Source organism: Brachyhypopomus gauderio, chromosome 10, assembly GCF_052324685.1.
Source record: "Brachyhypopomus gauderio isolate BG-103 chromosome 10, BGAUD_0.2, whole genome shotgun sequence".
Classification (NCBI taxonomy): Eukaryota; Metazoa; Chordata; class Actinopteri; order Gymnotiformes; family Hypopomidae; genus Brachyhypopomus; species Brachyhypopomus gauderio.
The window spans coordinates 21,629,220-21,655,675 of record NC_135220.1 but is presented as its reverse complement, the minus strand read 5'-3'; the positions used below and the strand labels follow the sequence as shown (position 1 = coordinate 21,655,675).

General features: G+C 41.6%; 1 protein-coding gene across 1 annotated transcript in view; it reads left to right on the top strand.

The window, feature by feature from the left end:
- Positions 1-26,456, top strand: part of opcml (opioid binding protein/cell adhesion molecule-like) — a 122,101-nt gene that overhangs the window by 26,126 nt on the left and 69,519 nt on the right. The window lies entirely within an intron of this gene.

The window sequence follows — 26,456 nt, the reverse complement described above, 5'->3', positions numbered from 1 at the left end:
GACGCATTAACCAAAAGATACTAGAACAGCCCCCCTACAAGCATTAACAAAGAGTTCCATGGGGCTTTATGGTATTGCATATTTTGCATACATAATGTAGCCTACATAAGATCTTTCAGCGCAGGAACAAAACAACAGCATGACTGCCACAGGGCTCTCTAAAAGATCGCTGATACAGATTATGGTATAAAACAAACACTGATGTATGTGGTAGTGTCTGCAGTTTTATAGTCTTGTGTAGTAACACTTCCTACAGACGACACAAAATGTAGTATTCCTGTCATAGAACTCCTAACTGTGGCGTTAAGAACCACGTTTCATTGAATCAAAGCTGTGTTTTATTAAGCTGCGTTAAATCCATTGAGACGAACCAGCGTGAACTACAATCGTGAGGTGTTTGAAGCTCATTTTCATGTTTGGCAACTAGCACCGGCATAACCTAATTTTAGTTTCATACCACAATTTAGTGATTCATTTATAAATCAATTGAAATGCCTTGTGTGTTTAGTGCAGGCACACATACCTGGTCTGCCCCTCCTAAAGTGGCCATCCATGAGACCAGAAACTCCTGCTGATGCCGAATAGATGCTAATCAGTGAGAGAATCAGAGATATCACAGCAATCAGCCATAATTGGAGCACACTTCAGGGGACACGCTCTTTCTGAGCAAATAATCCTGATTGTACATTTCACTTACGTTCCTTAGATGGATAAATTGTAACCTCTGCAAATTCTGATTTGGACGGAATCAGAAATGATCAGTGTGAAAGGGAAGACGGTGCAGCTGTGTTGAGGCGGGTGTGGGCTCCGATATCAAGTACTTGGTTTTCTCCAAGCGTAAGAAGTGCGGGAGAGTGGTGGTGTGCATGCCAATGGCTTCATCGCTCTGTATAATCAACAAGTGTTGATTTTTGTGTTTAAAAATGTGTGCAAAAAATTCTGTGTAGGCATTGTAGTCACTTGATCAACAAACCGGCGAAACCCAATAGAACAACACACCGTAGCAACAGTAATTACCATGCTGGGTTTTTGAATAAACTATGGCTTGTCCTTATGTGTTTAATAACCTTGTCTCAGAAGGGCAGCAAAGATAGATTGCTAGAGAATGCTGGTTCTATTGATTTTCTGTCATCTCACATATTCATTTTGATTAATGAGGAACCCATCACACTTGCCATCATGATGCGGATGGCCTGGTTGATAATGGACCACTCCAAACTAACTGGACCATATTTCAGTCAAAATGGACCAGCTGCTGTGGCAAGTGACCAGTTTATCCTGACTGTGGTGTATCGTGTGGACAGGCATGAACATTGAACAGAAAAAAAAGTAGAAAAGGTAAGATTTACGTCAGGGCAGTTAAAATTCCGTATATAGATTGCCAAGACTTGAGGGATAGTTCCTTCGATTAATCCCCAGCCCAGATGTTTAACTCTGATAACATCAGGGTTCTCCTTCTTCGGGGAGATAGTGTCAGGGTGCAGACACGGTGAAATGATGAGAGTCTTTCACATATCCCTCCACGAGCAGCCGCACTCACGCTCCGATTCACCATTTATGACGCCGCACTGTCTGGATTTGTTGCAGTCGATTATCAAAGAGTTTTGGTGCCTGTCATCTAGGGAGCAACTTGAAACACTTGGAAAAAGTTAACGAACAGACCATGTATGTGGGCAAGCTAATTAAAATCATGAATTCGGTAATTCAATTGAAAACGTAAGTGCCAAGTGATGCTCGGTGTAATAAGGCTGCTTTGATGCTGGTTGCCAGTTCGTTTCATCTGAGTTCGAGCTCTGTGATGGTTCTGAGGTGGGATTATTTATTTCATCTAGTCTGTGTTTCTCCACCTCTTGTTCTGTTTATACGCCTCATTGATTGGATGGGGGAGTGGGTGGGGTGTCAAACTTTCTCTCTGCTGCAACACATCATTAATGTTAATGCCAATAGCTATTTAGCTTTTTGTCACGGAGGATTGGAATAATATAGGTATGTTTGTTTTTAGCTGTGTGTTCCTGTAGTTTACTGGGTAGGGCAGGTAAAGCGGTGTGCTAGTAAAGACCAAGGTCATGTGTTTCTAGGGAGTCGTACTGATGAATATTTCACTCGCTCTGAGGAATGCTGAAACATGTGCTAGTATATGTGCAACTGCACATGCGGGGAAACACAGGCTGGAACACAAACACTTTCGGCGTCCTTTCTCACATTAGGTTTGGGTGTATCGATCCTTTTGTACTCGTGACATAATAAGTGCTTTCGACAACTTAATTAGACGTGCTGATAAAGGGCGGCTTGTGCTGTGCTCTGGTTTATGGAGAAGGTCTTGGGAGCAGCTGCTGACAGACCCTAGTCACCTTTACCTTCCTGTGCTGCCTTTAAACCCCCATCCATCATTGCATCCTGACCCGGTCTTTACTGCAAAGAATATAGCACTGTTAATCATATCTACATTCATTAAAGCCAGACACATAATCAATTACACACTGCTGGCCAGAGATTTTGTCATTTGATTCCTGTTCTCTAAGGAGAGTAAGAGAAAGAGTTAGAGAGACAGAGGTTCAAAACGACTGGTCCGCATGGATTTCTCTAACGCTGCGCTGGACGATGAGATTCATGTTTTAATTTGCCATTTGTATTCACAGGGAAGCAGACTGGTTCTGTTCCCTGTGCTATACTGACCTCTTCTGGTTTATTCTCACCGTCAGTACGGGCCTGATCGCACTGATCATTTGAAGAGATTTTCAAAGTAGTGACTGAGGCTTACATGTTTTGAGATTTACATTCCTTCTTTGTGAGTCTTTTTAGATCATTTTCAGACACTATTATTAAAAAAATGTAAGTTAGATATTTGTTGGCGTGTGACGGTGATGTGCCGGGTGATATCAGGCACCTGGTGTCAGGCGCTTGATGCATAGGCTACATTGTTTTTCTTGACACGTTTGGCTAATTTGTAGTCTGAATGTCTTTTCTAATATCAATAAAGGAGTAGTTGTGGCTTTGCAGTCACTCAGACCCAAGCTTGTCTTTGGCCTTAGCTGATGCCTAAAGACTGATTTAATGGTCTCACTAATGCATCTTCTTTTTTGGGGTGGTGTGGGTGCATGTGTTTCTGTGTGTGTGTGTGTGTGTGTATGTGTGTGTGTGTGTGTGTGTGTGTGTGTGAGGGTGTGGGTGTGAGGGTGTGGGTGTGTGTGCATGTATGTGTGTATGTGTTGCATGCATGCATTTATGTATGTGTGTGTGTGTGTGTGTGTGTGTGTGTGTGTGTGTGTGTATGTATGTATGTGTGTATCAGATGTCAGTCAGATTAATTCTCAATCCATTTAAATGGTTTCATTGCATTTGTGATGCTAAAATGCCAAAATGTTAAAATGCTCTTGCTCTGTTCTTTCCTCTGTTTCTGGCTAATCCCATGAAGGTTTAGATAGTTTATACTTAAATCTCTGTATAAACATTTGCCAGATCATGACAGTAAAACAGAGACATGTGACTAAGCATGTGTGTCTTTAAAAGAACAAGTAAGGTTGTCTGATGGATGTGTTTAGCCTCCAATCGCAAAGAGACACAAGAAGTTTACCAGAAGACACTGATACTAGCCAGGCTTAAGTCTTTTTGCAAAGTTTATTCATTTATCCGTTGCCATTGAAGCATGTGAAATAAATTACATAAATCTCTTACACTGGAAGTGGCGTTGGGCGTTACACTACTCTGTGTAAACTGATATCCCAGACGACAGAGAAATGGAAACTTAAAGTGTAGTCAGCATCAAGCACAACGAATACACCACACAGCAGAGAAAGATAACAGAGAACATATAGTGTTGATTAAACTGTGGCAAGTGCCTTCTGCACCCCACTAAATAACACACCTACACACACTCATCCACAGTTTATTGTAGTTTATGAGAAGAATAACCTCAGTCCATGGTCTTTGCCCTCAGGGGCCATCTCCCTAGAGTGTTGTTTAAGCCCACTGGCCTCAAGGCTAAATGTGCACCACCTCTGCTCCTGATCTCCTGCCTGATCCTGGTCCTGTTCTGATCCTGGTTGTATTCTGATCCTGGTCCTGTTCTGATCCTGGTTGTATTCTGATCCCGATCGGTTTCTGATCCTGGCCGGATTCTGATCTTGGTCCTTTTCTGAGCCTGGTTCTGTTCTGTTCCTAGTCCTGTTCTGATCTTGGTCCTGATCTGATCCTGGTCCTGTTCTGATCCTGATCCTGGTCCTGTCCTGTTGTCAGACTAAGCCCAGTGCTGTTGAGCCTGTTCCTGAAGGCTACCACCCTGGCCACGTCCTTCCACTGCCTTCCTCCAGAGGAGGATCTGACTCTTAGAAATAGCCACAAAGCCTTCCTCCACATACCCTGCTCTGCTTCCATGTGGTCTGGCCCTGATATATTACTTGTGGTCGGTTTTCAAGTGTATGTAGCATTTTTGTGGGCAGCGCTATAGGTTTTTATCACTTGGCCATGTGAATCTCTATGACTGTGTGGAGCAGGACAGTTTAGGTGAATGGGGATGAAACCTCCTTATTCAGAGGAATCCTTACAGCATCCACACACACCGGTGTGTCTTTTGTTTGTTCCTTCCAGCAGCAAACACTGCTCATGTTTGCTTTTTGGGCAGTGACACACCGCCGGCGCGTCCTAAACGCAGCACGCCTCTTATATATGTTGTTCTTCGCTTCCTTCACGTTTGGCAGATGTGAGTTTTAACAGCTGTCCAGAAGCGAGTGAATCTGTGGCGTTTCCTGTATTGGTCTGAGATTCGCCTTATTTACCGCCTCCTGAACAGAGCGATTCATTCTCCCCGCAGGGCGGGACGCAGCAGCTGAGGCTGGCCTGTCTGGGCCACTGCTCTGATTTCTGTTTCCCATTTCCAGTTTATCACAGATTGATAAGGTCACCCCACGCTGTCACCTGCTCTAACAAACTCCATTTACCTCCCGCTGCAATGTTATTATCAATATGAGATGTTGTCCAGCCCGACAGGGCACCCATGGAGGGAAAGACATCATTTTATGGCGCCTTCCTAGATGTGTCACCATCTTATCCTCTTTTCTCTCTGGAAATGGTCAATTTTCGACCCCCCTATGAGACGTCTAATATGTCTTATTCCTCGCAGGGTTGGGTCATAACAGACGTTTGTTTTTTTTGCTGAAAGGTGATCAGGGTTAAGCACTCCATTTAGAATCTCCTCATATATGTCCATGTGATATCATTACATTCAATTTCAGCTGATTCAAAGAACCTCCCCTCCGTTTATACTTTGCACATATTGCAAGGCTATCAAATCAGTGGAACATTAGAACATTACACTAACTTTAATTACACTCACAGAAGTTTTGAAGGAAGACATATATATATATATATATATATATATATATATATATATATATATATATATATATATATATATATAGAGTTTAGATATATGTAGCTATTTTTGCAATGTTTGCATGGCATTGCCTGGGTCAGCTATAAAACGCAACCAGCCGGAACACCATGTGCAGTAAGACTGGTGCATTTTAAAAAGGTCTTTTGGCTGTTTGTACACAAGGCAACATTGTGACGCAAGCCATGACCAGGCTAACACTGCCCTGGTCTATTTAAACGCACGGGACTATATCATTAAAACGTGATGTAATTACACAGATCACTTATTAAAGACCTCACAGCAGCACCCTTACCCTGCCCGGTTCCAGCCGAACTTATCTGAGCGGAAATATCGTTTAACCATGTGTTAAAACAGCACGGTCCACGGGGGACCATTACTGGCTGGGTATCAGACCCAGGCGGCCAGCTGTGGCGTAATTCTATGTAAATCACAAACTGTGAGATTGCCATCATGCACCTCTAACTGGGAGAGTGGGCCATTTGAATTTCATACCCGTCATTTGCAGCCTTTCATCTGACCGCGATAGTCATGTGAATGGGCTAATTGTCAGAAGCAGAGCCAAGGGTGCTCTCCATACCTAATTTGGGGTGCATAATGCATTTCATAACTGGTGTTATCGGTGCAGCAGGGCTACACCTGTGACAGCTCCCTGAATTTTTAGACCACCATGTGAGCACCATGCATGCCTGTGTATGTGTGTGTGTGTGTGCGCACACGCATTGTGCATGTGTGTATATGGAGCGAACATGATCTGATGATGTGAGCTCTAAGGCACTTGTGGCCTGTGCTTGTCTCTGGACTTTTAATCATGATAATTGTGACTTGTCCTCTGGTCTTTAACATGTCATTGCATTTGACCTTGGAGCAGGTGGTAGTGCCTAGGAAGAAACCTAAACCAATGCATCAAGCCAGTCAGCTTACTGATGAATACACAATTCACTGGTCAAACTCATTAACACTTGATGTTTTAGGTCACTACAATACGGTAATAAAGTGTTTCATCACAGAACTGCCTGATTGAACATTGTAATGTATTGATTGTTAATTGTAATAAATAAACACATTCATTCATGTTGGTCTGCAGAAGATATTGATACTAAAGAAAGGTCAGTGATGATATACTGTTGTGCTATGAGACTGGAAATGTGAGCAGAAATCCAGCTCCACTGTTTCTAAATTTATATGCAAAGCCATTTCTCTACAATATCATCAGCCTTATGTAATCTATATGAGACAATGCAGTTTGCTGATGAGCCACTGGGGGGCAAAGAAGCACCATCAAGTCATTTTGCAAAGCTCACCAATGACCTAGTTTTCCTGTGCTAAAGCATTGTCTTGTGTTGTTGCTTTGAAATGCACTGTCGGTATGTATAGCTACACAATTTGCATTTCCAGCGACAACGCGGCGTGTCTTCTGCATGCCACAACGTACCTTCAAACTCTGTTGTAGCTTCAGCAGTTCTCTGTGCACTAAACATAGGACGGAGAAGAGCGCGTTACTACCTGCTTCTGGTGGACCCAGCCAAGCCGAGCTGAGGAAGAGTGTTTCGCTCTGCTGGCTACGGCGCTGTTCCTGACCCCATCCTGCCTAGCCGCAGTGCCCGAGCGGTAGCAACACCTGCTAAAAATGGAGGCCACTACTTGCTGACAACTAATACCCTTGGTCGATGCTCATAAACCGTTTGTGTACACTTAACTGGATTTAGGCGGCGGCTATAGGGCCATAAATAATCCACCTCAAGAAACTGCTTCTACTTCAAAGAGATACAGCCAGGAGATTAGCATGTGCTTCCACTGGGGCGAAAACTATTAATAGCTGTAATAGCAGAGCCTGACGCATTTATGACTGAGGATATTTATTTCTTAAGGTCTGTTTATCCCCAAAGGCGTACGGGACCGTCCCCCCAGACTTCGCAGGTTAGCGGCCTGGGAGCTAATTGTTTGTGTCCTAAATCAGATCTTGGCTGAATGTGGAGCACCTTGGAAAGGGGAAACATTGAAATGGATTCAGGCAACGCAGAGGGAGCTGGGTTAAATCTTCAGAGGCGGACAGCACAGACAGACAGAGAGAGACAGAGAAGAAGAGAGAGCGAGAGAGAAAGAGAGAGGAAGAGAGACAGAGAAAGAGAGAGATAGAGAGGGAGAGATACAGGGATGTGAGCATTAAGTGGGTCGAGCAGACCACCCAGCAGTGAAAGGATTAGACTTTGGAAATAGAGGCAGCCGTGAGTGAGGAGGAAATTAGCAGGAGGTGTGGAGGGGAGCTAGAAGTGAGGGTAACGGGGAGACGGCTGTGCGGTGGCCTGAGGGGAGCGCCACGCTAGGACGCCACGTCTGAGCGGAGCCTGCTTTAAATGCCACATTCCTTCCTCTGAACTCGAAAACGCTACAGAAATCTAGAGCGATTTCGATGCAGTTGTTGTGCTTCAGTGAACTGATGTTGTTGTTTCTCTTTCTGAGACAAAGGGTTTTTTTTTTATAAACTCTCCACCTCCACAAGTCCTAAGAGAATGAATGCATTCATGGAAAGAATGTGTGATTTGCATAGATTACATCGCTGCACCAGTATAAACTTTTTTTGTTGCAGCCACCTTGATGAATTTCATAAATCGCCTGGATTCACAAGTAGACTGGGATTAAGGCAATGTGCAGTGTATGTATAGTATAGATGCTGTTATGCAATCGGTACTGAGAACATTTGGTGGGGGCCAAAGGCATGTTGAGTCTGACAGCATGTTGAAGGAGGATGCCAGAAATGGTCTGTAATATATATTTTTCACACTTAATCTAACTGGTTGTGATTTCCTCTCCAAGAACCGCCCCCCCCCCCACCCCCACCCACACCCCCCCCCCCACCCATCTCCACCTACAATAGGAGACTTTCTGCTTCTCTGCCCTGTTTGCTGAAAACAGAGCTTATGGGACTTCTCAAGGCCTTCTGCCCACTTCTCATCTGCAGAGGGAAAAAAATAGTAGAAAAAGGAAAAGAGCCAAAAGTCGTCCTGCTTGGTGCCAGGCGGCAGTGCGAGTGAACGTTGGCACCTGCCACGTGCTTTTGAATTGAGGGGGAAAATGGATGATTTTTGCTTCATTATTCTGTCCTGACGCTGAGGCTTCTTTGATAGCTACAAAGAGCTTTTGCTAGTTTGCTATTTCATAGTACTGTAGATTCACGGTCCAACATTCAAAGGAAATAAATGGTCCTTGGCACCTTGTTAAAATATTGTTTCTACTGTAAATTACAAAAATATTCTGGAACACATTTACAGAGGTGTAAAATTCAGGTTCAGACAGAAAGTGCCATGATTTTGTGTTTCTTGGTTGATTGTATTAATTAGTATAAACTGCTGGGTTTAGCTAATTAGTAAAATGAAACTTTTGAAACAAAAGTGTTTTTGTTCCAGACGTTACTGAAAAGTAGCTAAAAAGTTGTACAAAATGACTTTCTGAAATTTTATTATCAACATCTACATTTGTTGTGGACTTAGAATGCAATACTATTTTTCTGTGTGTTTTAAATGTACAGCGTTTGTGTTTATTAAAAAACAGTTAAATAGGTACAAATGTCCAAATAAAAAAAAGGGAATTTGATGAAATATGAATTCTCTTCCTATGCACTGTCACTTTTAATATATTATTCAGTGCAAGCTTCTTGAAATCATTCTATAGCTTTAATCATTGCCAAAATCTGTGATTTTTAATGCTACTATCTTCGGTTGACATTGTAAATAATGGCAAATTTATGATTTGGTTAAAAGCATTTTTCAGAAAAAATGAACAATCGCACATGGCAGCTTGGTGAATTCAGTTAAACACTACAGGAAAGGACTTGCAAAGCCACAGAAAAGGTGTAGCCATGTTCCAAATAGCCTGTAACTCATGTACTGATTGAGCCTTAAATCACACAAATCACCTAAATGGAGTACTGTTTTGACTGAATATTCCAGTATGCCACCATAGCGCACGACATCCCATCATGCAACGGTGGGCGGAACCTTCGTACATCCATATGACCTGGTGGCATGGTTTGCTCACTGGATACTGTACTGTATACAACTATTACAGTTTTGAATGGAGTATGACCTTGTAAACCTGTATAGTTGCTTCCAGCTTCATGCAACCCACACTCATCACTGCAGCAAGACAGCGGAGGCCTTAGGAACATTTGGAGCCCTCTTTGATAAGGTGGGAAATATTTGATCATTGATTGGTTATTGCTGAGAGATTAACAAGCTACCAGAAAGTCTCAGTACTGTAGAAGAAGGAAATGCAGAATGTATTATTTTCTATTTTGGAAACATTAGATGTTGTTCTGTTCTGTTCAGAACAACTCAAAAGTTCTTGGCACAACTAGTAGGTCGATCCATTTTTTTCTGTATTGAGACAGTGGGTCTCCCTTTAGGAGGAGATGTCTGAGAGGCAGTCTGAAATTGTTTTTTGGGATGTTTGAAAGAGGAGACAAAAATTGTTGTTCCATCTGCATTGCAATGGCGCGCAAAAACATAGACCCTAATCAAAGAATCTAATGTTCCTGGTCTCGTCCATATTCCATCCACCGGCATACTGACACGTGAGTACTGCTGTGAACATTATTTGGTTACGTGTGGGGGTGCTACTGTGCTAGGTGGTGTGAGAAGACGTGTTAATGGACTTACTGCTCTGAGAGTTTCTTATGGAGAAACGAGTGATACTGGATTGTGGTTTCTGTTGTTGGCAGAAGCGTCAAGCGTGGGCAACTAATGTGGACACCAATTTGAATTGGCTCCACTGGAGTTCCACCATTACCTGCTGTTCTGAACTTGAGTCGAATTGACTTTGGGCTTCTTCGGTGTAAGCTAAGCTGCCGAGACCGCATGCTGACTCTCGTTTGGTCTGGATGGATGGCATTTTCCTCCGAGAGTGATATGTTTATTTATTCACTGCAGCAAACGTAAATAATAACAACCCTCCTGTGCCGTGCAGGTGCTCCACATGGTGCGGTACATGAGGAAGCATACCAAATGAAGACGTGTCATATCCATGTGCCGACGGGGACGCGGTAAAGGATGTCATCTTCCCAAACCTCCCCACACGCTTAGCATTGCACGGGCGCACAGACCAATGAGAGGTGGTGTTGCATCCACGGAGCAGTGCTGGAGTTGCATCAACTTTGTTGAGTGCCAAGAAACTGACTTGAACTTGTTGAGTTTTGGGGGCAGCTCCCTGGAGGAGTACTGACATTTTCAGGGTTCGGGACGTTCGTTTTCCTTCTCATTTAACTACAGCAGAAATTAGGCCATTTTCATAATCATCTTCATCATTTCATGTAGCCGAGTGTGACTCATCTCTGCCACTCTGCTCTATAAACCCTCCTAATCACCATCATTTCAGTGATATTTACGCCTGTTTTCAAGGCTGGTTTTTTGGTTGAAAGGTCAACGTTTTAGCATTGACGCTCATTAGTTGTTGAGGAGTCAACAGTCCTTGCATTATAGCAGGGCTGTCCTGAAGTGTACCTGCAATGTCTGTCCTAGCTCTAAGTTTTGAATGTATTTATTTAGACAGATTATACCTAGTCTTATTAGACATAGATTACTCCTATAGTCTTATTAAATATAGATTACTCCTATAGTCTTATTAGACATAGATTACTCCTATAGTCTTATTAAACACAGATTGCTCCTATAGTCTTATTAGACACAGATTACTCATTTAGTCTTATTAAACACAGATTACTCCTATAGTCTTATTAAACATAGATTACTCTTATAGTATTTATTAGACAGAGATTACTCCTATAGTGTTATTTAAATACTTTGAGGTTGATTGAATAAATGTAACTTAGATGTAAATAGCGCTTTTCAAGAAGTTATATCTACTCCTTAGTGCTCAGTTCACCTTTCCGTTCCTTTTTCCCAACACACCTGAGTCAGGTATTCGGCATCTCATTCATCATCAGGTTCTGTGTGGATCTGGGGTGTAGACGTCAGGTTCTGCGTGGTTCTGAGGCGTAGAAGTCAGGTTCTGTATGGAATCCCATGCCTCACAAAAGCAGATTTCTCCAACTGACTCCCTCAACAATTATTGCCTCTAACATTGTTTTCCCCGTGATGCTGCCGTCTCACCACGTTAATCCCTCTTTAACTTAAAACTCGTTGCGTGGGGGGAGGTAAGCTCATGAAACATGGCAGGTGATGTCTAATCCCCAGAGGACTCAGAGAAGCACTGTTCTGGAAGGAGCTTACCTAATGAAAGCGAGCAGGTGAGGGGAGACACGTCCAGGCTCTCTGCGCTTTGCAGCGCCTCATTACCATGCGCCGTTCTGACACCAACAATGCAGATGTCAGTCACTCCCTGCTGGGCAAGCAGAGGGTGGAGGGAGGGGCCTCCCTGTAGGAGGATTTAACGTGGAGGCGCTGACAAAGATAGCCAGGCGTGGTGATGCGTAGGTATGGCGCTCCGCTGTCTTCCCTCGTGGATGTGATGAGAGACGCTTCTCTAGCAGATCTAGCAGAGACAGCCAGCTCCAGCTCCACCATGTTTTCCACACGGTTAAGTGTCTCACGGGAGATGCAGTGTTGGTGTGTCTGTATGCTTTTCTCTCTTACATGGTTGAGTTGGATGTTGAAAGGTTTAACTATAGTTTCTTGTTATTCAATGAATAATGAGACTAACCTGAGATATGGCAGGTTCAACACTAATGACGAAAGTAGCTCCCAACAAGAATGTAATTAAGTTGCAGCATCATTAACACTTTTGACACTTTGGAAAGCATCTATAGTTGATTTTGCTTTTGTTAAGATGTGTATTTGACTATGAGCTAGGTTACTATATTAAGACGTGGTTGACTGTAGGGCTATGTTGTTCACTGTAGGCTAGGTTACTGTATTGTTAAGACGTTGTTCACTGTAGGCTAGGTTACTGTATTGTTAAGACGTTGTTCACTGTAGGCTAGGTTACTGTATTGTTAAGACGTTGTTCACTGTAGGCTAGGTTACTGTATCCTTAAGACATTGCTCACTGTAGGCTAGGTTACTGTATTGTTAAGACGTTCACTGTAGGCTAGGTTACTGTATTGTTAAGACGTTGTTCACTGTAGGCTAGGTTACTGTATTGTTAAGCCGTTGTTCACTGTAGGCTAAGTTACAATTTTTAGACATGGTTGACTGTAGGCTAGGCTACTGTATTCTTAAGATGTAGTTGACTGTAGTCTTGGTTAGTGTTTTGTTCAGCTCCTGAGAAAACTCTGGGCATGCCTGTGGGGCTGTCCTGTTTCTGAAACATACACAGAATGTACACAAACATTCATTCATGTAATGGTGTCATACATGATAGATGAGCTAAGTATTTATGGCAAGCTGATTCTCTCTCTGTGTGTCCCTCTCTCTGTCTCTCTCTCTTTCTCTCGCTCTCTCTCTGTCTCTCTGTCTCTCTCTGTATCTCTATCTTGTTTTCTTGCTCTCATATTTTAAGAGCACTTCAGATGCTCTCTTCGTAAAATGCGGGCAAAGGTTTGTAGTCAACTGAGTAAATAACGCTAACATTCGCCCCCTCTCTGCAAGCCTAGAATATTGTTTTGGAAGTAGAGACAAAGACCTGGCATGCTGTCAGAGATTCTAACAGCATGATAATTTCCAGTGTAAGTGGCTCAAAAGCACTTAACATTTCAATAAAATAAAACAATTTCGGTATTGGAGGAACAAATCTGTTAATGTTACAAAAATTGTCATTCTGGAATCCATAGTTTATGTTTGGTCTCAGTCAAGGATCTCAACTTGTTTCAGTTCCTATCTATTAGCATCCCACTGGTTTCATTTAAACCTCAGCTGGACTGTGTTCTGGAAATACTCTGAAATATAAAATGCATTATAAATATAATGTATTATTATTATTATTATTATTATTATTATTACTCTGTGGGTTTCTGTCGTCAGATCCCAGAGACCTTCAGGTCTCCTCTCTGCAGGATGATGGTTCTGTCCATAAACTTTAGCATTATGTCCTTTGTTTGAAATAATAAGTCCACGGCTCAAAACAATAGGCAAAGACATGAGTTTGTTTAATCCCAAGATTCCCATCTTTGGGTCTTCCTGTCTTCACATGCACATCCCTGATGTTGCACTCGGTGGGAATGCGTCCCTGAGTGAGTGTGGGTCCCCTGGCCAGCTGATGGAGGCCAAGGAGTAGCAACATTTTATCTGGCTAAATAATGTGCTTTGGCTTTTTAATGTTCCCTTGTGAATACATAAATATTAGGGATGCCATTGTTTGATTGGCTGAACTCTGTGCGTCATGGAGACCCCGTAGGGAAGAAGCATTGTGGCTTCCTCAGTATCGCTTCCAAGTCCATCCAGACTTGGGGGGTGTAACAACTTGAGTTTCTTTCGTTCTCTCTTGTGGTGGATATGGTTTGTTGTTTTATGTCACTGAAAGCTTCCCATGGGGTGTGTTTTAGGCTTCTGATGCATCTGAACTAGAGTGCTGGATGAGTGGAGCTACACCTCTAATGGAAGATGGAGAACGGGACACCTCCACGGGACTTCAGCTTAATGGTCTGGCCAAACAAATTGGCTTTTTCAGCTCTGGGATGGCTTTTTGTCTTAATGTCTTAAAGTGGGACTTAGTTTGATTTCTCTTAAATGGGTGTAGTGTTTAAAATGGGCTGTGTATCACTTTGAACTGGATTTTAGATGTTGTAAAAAATCAGGTTCGGTTCTTTGGCTTTTATTAAGGGTTCTACATGCGGTGCGTCCGCACTCTCAGCAGGCCTGGTGCAGCTGTCCACATTCACCCTTTGTTATCTTCAAGCAATTAAATTCTGTAAAAAGCAGAGCTGTAAAAAATACTCTTTGGTGAGAGACTGAAGGGAAGAGAGAGAGAGAGAGAGAGGGAGAGGGACGGGAAAAAAGAAGGAGACAGAGAGCAGAGCAGATGATCTCAGCGGTTGCATGAGGCAGTGTTTGTGACATAATCACTGAGGAGCATGTCTTATCTGCGGCACGCGCTTGTGTTTCTGGTGAGGAGGCAGCTGGGATGTGCCAACGTTGCTTCTCAAAGAGGCTTACCGCACAGGCAGAGGCATGGAGGTGTTGCAAAGGCTGGAGCCCCACCGCTAGTCCCGGCACCCCAGAAGACAACAAACTAGCAGGAGGGGATTGGGGGCGGGGGGTTAGTGGGGTGTTGGTGGGGGCGTACGTAGAGACAGGAAGAAAAAGAGAGAAAAGGCTTACGTTTACGCTGTGGGCCTGGAGAATAGTCACGATGAGTCATCTTGCAGATTGAAGTCCTGTGGCTAAATAAGCTGCCAGTTTAGCAGCACAGCCCCACTGAAGAGCAAGGGGTCCTGCAGGGGTCCCGCAGGGGTCCTGCAGCGTGCCGATGTTGCAGTGCTGCTCCCAGAGCGGCCTGCTGCAACCTTAGCTGACCGACCTGATTTTCTCTGCCTGGTATCTTGCATCTGACATATCACAGATAACTTCATGTGACCACTGTTTATATCTGCATCACAGAACAGTGTTGTGTGGTTATTTATAAAGTGCTTATTTTCAGTGGAAGACAGATTGTTGGAATTCTGAGCGTTTGGGGAGACGGGGAGCTGAGGACTTCCCCGCGTCCGAAAGGATTTTTCATTGCTTCTGAAAACAACTGAATGGATCCGTAACGACCTTGGGTGGTTTTTTTTTTTTTTTCATTAGGCGACGAGGAACAGAAGTGTATCGCAATCTTGAGCATGTGATTCTTGCAGATAGAGCTGTCTAATCTGTGGTTCAAGCAGAATTGCGAGTGAACATATTGAGTGACAGATAACATCAGAGGCCTGCTTCTCTCCGAGCTTGTAAGGGCCTTCAGTTTTTACGTGGGCTTTAACATCTCCCCAAAACTCCACCAGCTGATGTTATTCTCTTAAAAATGGTTCAAAGCCTGCACATTCCTCCACGTTCCTTCCTTTCTTCTCGTTTACAGAAGAAATATGAGAGCGTAGGAAAGAGACTATGTCCATTAAACCTGAATTACATAAAGGCCAGTTTACAGACCAATGATATTTACATTTATAGAACATATAGTATATAACATAGAATGCTTTCTTTAAAATTCTCATTAAGATTCTTTTATTTTCATTTGCATGAGCTGAGATCAAATTAGACACTAATATCAGACAATAATTATGCAGACATGTTTGAATGTTGCGTCCAGCGGGGCTGAGACGGTGGCAGGGGGTCAGATGGCTCAGAAGCCCTTGGATAACTCCATGGTCTGGGTGGCAGGTTGATTTCCCTCACAGCAGCCATGCTGCTATTTCACATTCACAACTGTTGGCAAAATTGCATTGTGTTTGCCAAGTGTAACCTGTTATAAAGGAATCACATATGGCCATATCTATTCCACCCTCGACTCTTTGATATGGCCACACAGAATGAAGATTAATCATTAAGCTGCTGTTTCAAATTGGGCACAGGTGGCACGCACGTGCATACATTTTGTGTGTGTATGTGTGTGTTTGAGAGAGAGAGAGAGAGAGAGAGAAAGAGAAACAGAGAAAGGAAAACAGGGTTGGGGAGAGAAGTAGAAAAAGGAGGAGAGAGGGATAGGTGGAGAGATAGAGAAAGAGAGACAGTTAATTAGTTTTATTCTCATTTACTCTTCCATACGGATGCCGTTCTTGCCATTAATCCTGAGGATCTGAAATTTGATGTGCGTGATAAAATGACCTGGTTAAAAGCACACAGAGAGGCCTCCGCCATGAAGGCTTTTCCCCATAGTACTGATGTTATGAAAGCCACAGAGAGAGGACCCTGCAGTTTTACCCGCATGATCAAAAACATCCACATCAGCTAATTCCACTGATGTCCAGATATTGCCTCATACTGCTCAGTCATTTTTGTCATTAATGGTAGATCCTACCACATTAATCCATTAGACAACATTTTTTCATTTTTGTAATTGTATCTCTGTTAGACTTATATGACACCTTTTAATATACTGGTAATTTCAAAGTAGATTTAATGGTGATTCAGCAACATTCCTTGATATTTATTGCTGCTGTGTTGGAGAGCATGTAGTCTCCCATGCTGCAGGCCAATGCTGGTGCTGTTTGAGGATGTTCATGTATTCCCTTCCTATTTGGCCGGCCACTCCTCTGACGGGATTAGGGCCTGATTCTTACAAACGTCCACTGTTTGGAAGGTGGCTTTTTCGTATTTCACTACTTTGGATTATTTTAAATAGAATATCGCTGCATCAGATTACTTCAGCATTGTCCAAGACAATTGGACAAATTGGACAGATCTTATTCTCATTTGGTAATCTAATGGAATATGTTATAAATTACATTTAACAACATGTAATCTGTAATCTATACGGAAATACATTTTAGAAGCAAAATTTGCACCACTATGGACACCTGATTAGTCAGCAGATCTCGTCATGGTGATGAGGTTTGGTGAATATTCCTGATATTAACCCTCATGAACTGCCTAATAGATTGCCACAGTTGAATTCCATAATTCTATGCTTGAATGACATAGCAGGATACATTATATTTTCTGTCTGTCTGTCTAGATCCTATAAATAGCTAATATTGTGTTTTAGTTCTATGTAGTGTTGTTATAACCAGATGTGCATTCAGGCGTGAACACTTTTGGGCAGACAGCAGACACTCACCATTGCCATCCTCAGACACGGAACTGCTGGACACGCCCACTCTCCCTGGTAATCCAGCCAGCTGTCTGCCGGAGGAGTGCAATCCCGAAGGGTTTCCAACACAGTCAGCGAGGGATTATTTAGCCATCACAAGGCCTGTGTCTGTCCTGTCCAGCAGTGCCACAGCAAGGCGGCAGCCCCATGCTTCAGTGACGATAGCTTTGGCCGATCGGTCTGCGTGACCTGCAGCAGCGGGGTCGCACGTTGCCTTGAGGAAAGGTTTGAAGGACAGAAAATAAGCAACTTTCAGCTCTGGAATATCAAATTTAGACACAGGAACAGTGTTGTGCTTTCCCTGGTTTGAATATCTACGTGGAAGCGAAATTTCATGGTGTGCTAAACTACTAGTGTGGTGGATACACTGTTTATCAGTTAGCTGGAGTACAATGATGCGGTAAACAATGTGGACAGTTCTTCTGGCTAATTAGCACAGTTTAGTGATTCAAATTTAACTCTGACAGGGGAAGGTTTGTGCTGGGGGCAGGTTTGGGAGGTTTATCTTTTACTTTTATTAGCTTGTGATTCCTACAAATAATGTCAAGTTAGGGTTGAGAGTTTTGCACACATGATATTAGTTCATTATAAAATACATAATGTATCCTATCAGAAGTTTAGATTGTTATCAAAATCATATAACTGAGCATCACGTATAACTGAGCAAAATAAAGGTACTGTACCCAGAATGTGTCAACATGGTTCACATACTCATTCATAAAAAAATGCTTTGGAAGTGCAGCACAGAGACCACACAACACACAACAGTGCTTAGAATAGAGAAGCCCAGAAACAAGCCTAATTATGTACTCATGTTGCTTGCTTTCCAGTCAAAGGCTCCCCTATTAAAAACAAGGGGAAAGGGGGCATCTGTTTATGTTAACACTTGCTAATTGTGTAATTATTGACGTGGTGTGATTACATGATTTGAATTACCTACAGTGTGGGTTATAAGAAGAGCATAATTATACAGCAGGGTGCTTAGACATAATTACAAATTTTGGCATGTTTTGAAGATATTAATGGGTATTTAAATGACATATTAGGTTTTGTTATGGACGAACTGTGATCTCCTGTGTCATATTTAAGTGACCTACAGCTGCCACTGTATGATACAAATGGTCAAAGTTTCAGTCCTGTAGCGGCGGACTTCAGTGACGGAGACGGAAACCATGTAAGCCGTTTTGAGCCTGATCCATCGCTGTTAGTTATTACACCATCCTTGCAAAGGCCAAAGTTAAGTGACTTTGGAAATAGGAGTGATTTGTGTCCAACACGGAAGAGGAGAGAAATGGAAACACAGCTGGGGATGACTGATCAATAATGTATTTTTGTTCAGTGTGGAAACAACATCACTCATTTTGAAATACAATGTTAACTTTTATCAATACTCCTTTTTTTTCTCGAGAAAATTTACAAAAGAGAATACAGTACATCGAATGCTGTATTATTTCTCAACATCACAGCGGTAAACTCTCCCATTCAGATCTCACTGCACTTGTTTCAGTTGAGAATCAGCCTTTCTACTGGAGATCAGACTTTAATTTTCTCACAACTGGCTCAGGATATTGGTGACCTACTTTTCACTACCAAGTGAGCATCGTTACACAAGCGTCTGAGCCGGGTGAGGATGTGGGTATTTCCTCTAATATCAGTCATTACTGCTCCATAACGCTGTCCCTGCAGGGATCTCCTTTGCATGTGTGGCCACATGAAATGCCTTCCATCCAGCCCCTTCCTTCAACACAAAGCTCGTCCGCTCGCTGTGTTGTCACACAGAGCTTTAGTGTTCCATGGACGACTAGCAAGTAGAATCGGAGAAGGAATCTTTGCCTCCTAAGCCATGACTAATTTAAGACCAAAGCCTGCAAACACTCTGAAGTAATCCCCAATCTTTTCCTGCAGTCCACAACCTTTGATGAAAGTCAATGAAGATCAAGGGAGCCTGTCAAGTGCTTTCCAATTTGTCAGACCTAATATAAATGAAAGTCGCCCTTCAAAGGAATATTGCATTGTTGGACTCAAAGCTTTTTCCAACAGGTCAGTCACCATGCTACTAATTTCAAGCGAGCAGCAGTACTATGGAAGGCCCCAAACAACTTTATTTCAAATAGGTGGGAATTACTGTGATTAAAGTGGACGAGTGTTTCCGCATCCTTTGTAATGCTCTTTTATCTTGAAATCCCTTTTTTTATTTTATATGTTTTTTTTTAGCACTATTTTATGTTCATGTGTTATTTGCCAACTGTGGCATTCCTAAATATCTGAGGTCACAGTTCCACTTCTGTACAAGAGTGAAGGTGGTGGTTCTCAGATGGTTCTTTCAAATGCTGATATCAGTGAAGGAGAGCAACGAGAACAATTGTTGTCTTACTATCCATTTTCACATTTGATAATATTATTAATAAGATGTTCAATATACAATTTACCAAAATCTCACCAAGTAACATAATAACAAAAAGAACATGGTCTGCATGTTTTTGCCTTGGATTGATGTGTTATGACAGTCATTCTATGCACCACCGTTTCACCATTTAACATTGCAAAATCTAGTGTATTATAGCAGCTCGCTCTATGAATGAAAGCCTGTGAGAAACGCAGGAGGAATGGAGACATTCATAGAGCAACAGAGAGACGAGTCTTCCAGCCCAATCTGATTACCTGCGTCCTTTCACAGCCTGGTATAGGTGCAGCTCAGCCACGTATCAGCTCCCGCTTTTAATGCATAGCTTAAAGCTCTTCCATTAGTCTTAATACCCTTACGCCTATAACACTCGGCTTCATTCTGTAATCTATACAGAGAAAAACGGTGCAATCAATGGCTGGCACTGTACCCCACGCTTTAGTAGACACTTCTATATAATGATAGAAGCTCATTTTTAGTGAGAAATAGGACTACATAGTTGTTCTTTGGTTTGCTTTTCCTGGGTTTGTAATTGCTGTGTAATTTTGTGGTCTCACAGAGCACACCGGCACGTTGAGATGTTTTTACTGTGTCCTTATGTGTAGCAACATCTCTATTTAAAAGCTGTTTAAAAATGTTTTTTTGGTTTTTTTTTACATGCAAGGCTAGATGTATATGTTTAGTCATAAAGTCCTAATTCGTTTAGGCTGACATAAAATGATGACAGGGTCAGACAAAATGAAGTCTACTAATGAACAAGACAGCTTATTAAATCCCATTTAATTGTGATTTCCTTCTGGGACCATTTCAAGTCAATATCTTGTGAAAAGCAACTGCTTTGAATCTGCTGTTTCAAAAAGCAAGAGCAGTGTGTATAATTACTGTGCAGTACAGTGTGTCCAATTAATGTCAGCATGGGCTAACTTGACAAATAGTCATACCAAGGTTTCATTTTTAAGTTATTATTCACCTGTAAATTTGGAGCATTTTACTGTAACTTCTATTAGGTTTTGGTTCAGGATTAATAAAATCGTATCCAAGAATCTGAAAAAGGTTCAAAAGCATCATGTATAAGACATCAGTGAGTGGATATACCTCCCTGTTTAAGGCCAGAGGCCGTGTGTAGCCTGGCCAAGGGTCCAGTGCCGACGTCACAACCAAGACCCAGATGATGTCAGTAATTGGCAGATCAGCCTGGCCCCAACAGCTCCTCTAACACTGTTGTAAGCATTGTTACAAAATAGTTTTCAACAATCCTTCAAAGGTACTACTGGCGATAAAACACAGTGGACACATATACTATCATTCCCTTTTTAAAAAGGATATTCAAGGAAAATTGTCAGCTTTATACAAAGACCTCTCCAGCACAATATTAATTTGACGATTGTAGATAATGCATTCTTTAATAATAGGTATTAACTGAATGAAAATTGGAGTCATTTTTGATAAACAAATGAAAAGAGTCTGTGGTGGAGGACTGCGACTTTTACATGCTGTTATTAATGAGTTGAGTGAATAATGTGTTCGCGGTTTGCAGTTTGTTACTTTGAGACACGCGCTGTGAGTCATTTGTAGTGGAGTACAGGCTGTGTAGCACATCTGCCCTGTCTGTACTGTATTACGCCAAAACAGAGCAAACAACCAGCACAGTAAACGCCAACCCCGCTAATGACAAAAAAAGAAAGCAGCAGTTGTGTTCACCGGCTGGCTGAGCCATCTTCGTCTCCCTACGGTGTGGTGAAGAAGGTCTCTGGATGCCAACCCCGCTTGGTGACAGTAAAGAACGAGCAGGCCGTGAATGGCTCTCTGTATTAGATTTGTCATCATATCCACTTCAATTGCTTCAGGGTCAGGAGTCAAATTAATTCCTGACTGACTGTAGGAGAAGGGAGAGTGATGGAGAAGACTGCTATTTATGAACAGCAGTAATGTATGTTCCTGCTGGAGGGCATGGTGGTTGCCGTGGCACCAGGTTGCCGGACTGTACTATGTAACTTGCAGGCCCGTGTGCTAGATCAGTGCATCGGCCGCACTGCAGAACCCAACCTGGGGAAGCGTCCGGCTCACAGACCGTAACTCACAGCATCCGCTACGCAGGCTAACATACCGCACAACAGTCTCTTATTGCTTCAGTGTTCAATTTGATAGCCACACTAATGCGGTAGTAGTGATGTAGTGATGGTGTCTTCTCTGGTCTCCTCCTGGGTATCAGCTTGTGTTGTTATTTGGAGAAGATGATTAAAACGGAACTGTAACATTTTTTATATTACTTTAATAATATTTACGCACAGAGTACAAATTAAATTTGATTATTAACTTCTACTTTCATGTCTAATGATTGTAGATTTGTGGCCTCAGAATGTAGCATTTCCTTCCTTAAATACTGTAATACCAGTTTAGATTCATTAATTTATTTTATGAATTACATAATTATGAACGTGTTTCATAATTCATTTCCCATCATGTGAATTCTAAAGAAAAAAGAAATGTGTTCATACTGTAAAAAAGGTGACATAATCGTTGCACATGATTTATTAGCTGGCTAATGCTACTTGAACCCTGGCGTTTGAAGACCAGTGGTGTTCACACTGAAAATATGAATTTGTTTGTACTACCTTCTTCCTTCTCGTAAGCCTAGAACCACAGGCTAACAGGGAAAAATAAAAAGCCTGATTTACTCAATTCACCAAACAATTCCGTGCTATCTGCCTTGAGCAAACTGCATAAGGAAAGTGTTTTCACAAAACAGAGGAGAGGAGACGTATGACCCAGAGCTGTGCCCACATTGGACCCTGAATGAAAACGATTCCTGTCTTTCTTCACTGGTTTTCCGAGAAGCTGGTCTACATGGTGGAGAATTTTTATCGACCTGCAGATATTTTCTCAGAGATTCCATGCATTTTCATGAAGACAATAGAACTTAAAGAAAAGAGTTAATGAAAAGTAATAAGTGGATGGTAAGAGCATCTCTAACATCACTTCTGCGCTGTACAGCCACATGGTGTGTGTTGCCTTTGTTGTGTATTACAAATATTGCTGACCTCAAAAGTGTTTTTGTGGACCATCTGCTGTGTCTTTGAAATATATTAAATAATATTGTCAAGTACAACAGAAAACATGGAAGTGCAATGTACCGTGGGATTCTGGATCTTATAGAAATCTTTATATGCATGTCGTTGCACTGAAAAGAGAACTCACTGAATAATTCGGTGTTTTAAATGTTCCAGCAAATGAAGAAAACTGTATTCTCAAGGACACAACAGCTATCATCAGTTTAGCAGAAGCTCGAATTACTTGAAGCAATATTTTTGTAGTTCATTGCAAGGTTAGCTGTTCTCTTCAGAAAGAATGGTTCCCAACAAAATAAAATTATATATTAAGAGTGATGCTGTAGCTCTGGCCTTAAATGTAACCATTTATATAGAGGAATTGAGGTCAAAAAATTACTATTGATTACAAGAACGGTAATCTAAACCTTTCTGTGGAATACTAGCACTTTATTATTCAGTTATTTAATTGCATCTACTTCTGAAGGTTACCTGCCTGCATTGTGTAGCTGTATATCTGTTTTATAAAGGTTTAGCAGTCTAATGAAAACCTTAATTTCATGACTCACTCTAGCTTTTGGTCATTGTACTAGTTTGAATGTAGCAAATAGTTAGGTTATATATAATATATATTTGAAGTAGGTATGGAGTATGTAAAGTATATGTTTAGTAAAGTTTACTCTGTACATACTTAATGTTTAAAATGATCTACAAGTGATCTCTAGAAGCATCGACATTTATTGGTATTTCAAATGTCTGGACACATTGATTTGACCAAATTCCTATTCTTGCATGTGTTCCAGAAATTACCTTAATTACAAATTTTAGGTATGACATACTAGAGGTCTGTTACTACTGGACGTTATGGCTGTGAATTTCCCTCAGTACCACAAAGTGCCCAAAGCATCATATTGATGTAGAACACTCGGCCAGTCTCTCCCAAAATGATATGTATAACCACCACGAATGATAATTGACATGTTCAACATTACATGTATTTTCTCCAAAATGAATGACTTCAGCTCAGAATCTGGTGCATATGTTTTAAATTAATTATATTTCTGTGCAGTGACACAGTGTAAGTGAAATGTATTTACCTTGAAGGAAGAGACACCACTCTCTTCAGAATAAGAAACTTGAGCAGGAAAGCAAGGCCTCAATTACTGTAGACGTGGGCACTGAAATTTCCAGATGATGGTCTAGTTTTCTGTTTCAAATTGCCTTGGACCCGAAGGTTAAATATGAATTCATGTGCATATATATGTAAAGCATCATATTATTAGATATGAAATGAATAGATAATGAGCACAGGATTTGCCACGTCAAATCACATTAGAGCGCAGCTCTCCCAGCAGTGCAAAGGGCTACACTTCAGCTAGATATTGAAGACAACTCCCAAAATGTGTATATTCCACTGGTACATGAAGCCGCTGCAGCAGGTGCTGCGAGGCTCAGGCAACAGCAGGATCTGGAGGACCAGAGAACACACGTACTGTGACAGTGATAAATATGCAGGCCACTTTGGATAGCAGTGCCTGCCAAGTGCTATAAATGTAAAATGGTATATAGTGTAACCAATTTGGAGACCTTATTGAGGAGTAGCTCTTCATCTGACTATTCGGTGCAATTAATGACACCAGAAACAGGAGAGAAAATGAAGTGATGAGGATAAGAAAAAAGAATGTAAGACGAAAATGAGAAAAGGAGGGAAAAAGGATACAACCAGACCTCAAACTCATCCTCCCACAAGACCATACAGACCTCAAACTCATTAGAAACAACTACAGTGAATACTCAACACCCATGTTATTAGAAACACCTACAGTGAATACTCAACACCCATGTTACTAGAAACACCTACAGTGTATACTCAACACCCATGTTATTAGAAACAACTACAGTGAATACTCAACACCCATGTTATTAGAAACACCTACAGTGAATACTCAACACCCATGTTACTAGAAACACCTACAGTGTATACTCAACACCCATGTTATTAGAAACAACTACAGTGAATACTCAACACCCATGTTATTAGAAACAACTAGAGTATTCACTAAACACCCATATTATTAGAAACACCTACAGTGTATACTCAACACCCATGTTATTAGAAACAACTACAGTGAATACTCAACACCCATGTTATTAGAAACAACTAGAGTATTCACTAAACACCCATGTTATTAGAAACACCTACAGTGTATACTCTACACCCGTATTATTAGAAACACCTACAGTGAATACTCAACACCCATGTTATTAGAAACACCTAGAGTATTCACTAAACACCCATGTTATTAGAAACACCTACAGTGTATACTCAACACCCATGTTATTAGAAACACCTAGAGTATTCACTAAACACCCATGTTATTAGAAACACCTACAGTGTATACTCAACACCCATGTTATTAGAAACAACTACAGTGAATACTCAACACCCATGTTATTAGAAACAACTACAGTGAATACTCAACACCCATGTTATTAGAAACAACCACAGTGTATACTCAACACCCATGTTATTAGAAACACCTACAGTGAATACTCAACACCCATGTTATTAGAAACACCTACAGTGAATACTCAACACCCATGTTATTAGAAACACCTACAGTGAATACTCAACACCCATGTTATTAGAAACACCTACAGTGTATACTCAACACCCATGTTATTAGAAACACCTACAGTGTATACTCAACACCCATGTTATTAGAAACAACTATAGTGTATACTCAACACCCATGTTATTAGAAACAACTACAGTGAATACTCAACACCCATGTTATTAGAAACACCTACAGTGTATACTCAACACCCATGTTATTAGAAACAACTATAGTGTATACTCAACACCCATGTTATTAGAAACACCTACAGTGTATACTCAACACCCATGTTATTAGAAACATCTTTCTTCTAGGTTGCATTTTCCAAGTGTACAAGTACTAACAGCATATCTGTTATCACAGGATTTGCCAGCCACACTGTACCCAATTGATCAGCCTCGGACCAGGAGACACTCATGAGTGTTGTCACCATATGCTCAACATTGTGTAGACACACGTATGGTAGTGCCAGGGTGAGACTGGTTCTCCAACTAAAACTATCTGGGCAACAGAAGTCCTGTAGTCAGAAACCTGCTAAATAATTGGATGTCTAACACAGATGCTGCAACATGTGCATTATGACAGGTTACTACCTCAACTATGAGTTGTAAACAAATAGATGTTTCTAATAAAGTGGGTGGTGAGTGTCTAAATGATCTTAAGTAACTGCACATTTATTTATACACCTCATACCCAAGGTGACTGTACAAACCATAATACACACACACACACACACACACACACACACACACACACGGGCGCGCGCGCACTCGCTCACGTCAACATCATCAAAATGTAAATTTCCTGAGATCTGAGTGAAAGGCCTGTTGTTCTTGACTAATCATGTTATCTTGTTTGAGCATTTTTTAATTTTTTAACACAGTAAGCTCATTCTCTGTCCAGGACATAGACACTTCCATTTTACAGCATCACAGATCTCCAATGCTAATGCAGCCAGGACCAGAGACCCCATCAGCACTCCCTCTACACTCCGCCTTCCTCCGCCTTACCTCCGCCTTACCTCCATCTTCCCCTTCGCTCTGCTCATGAAAATGAAGACTGAGGGAAACAGTGAATCAGCTCATTATTCATGAAAGCATCGTTGGGAAGCTAGGAACATTTCAGAAGCTGAAAATCTAATATCATATACCTGATATAATGGTATCTCTTATTCAGCAGTCTGTGCAAGGGATATAAACAGTATTCTACTATGAACAGTAGAACAGTGTGATTAGCAGAGACTACGAAACTGGAAGATGTTATTTTGATTGTAACCAGCCTGTTGGGTGTACCTGTCAATAACTTTGTGAAGTAAACAAGGG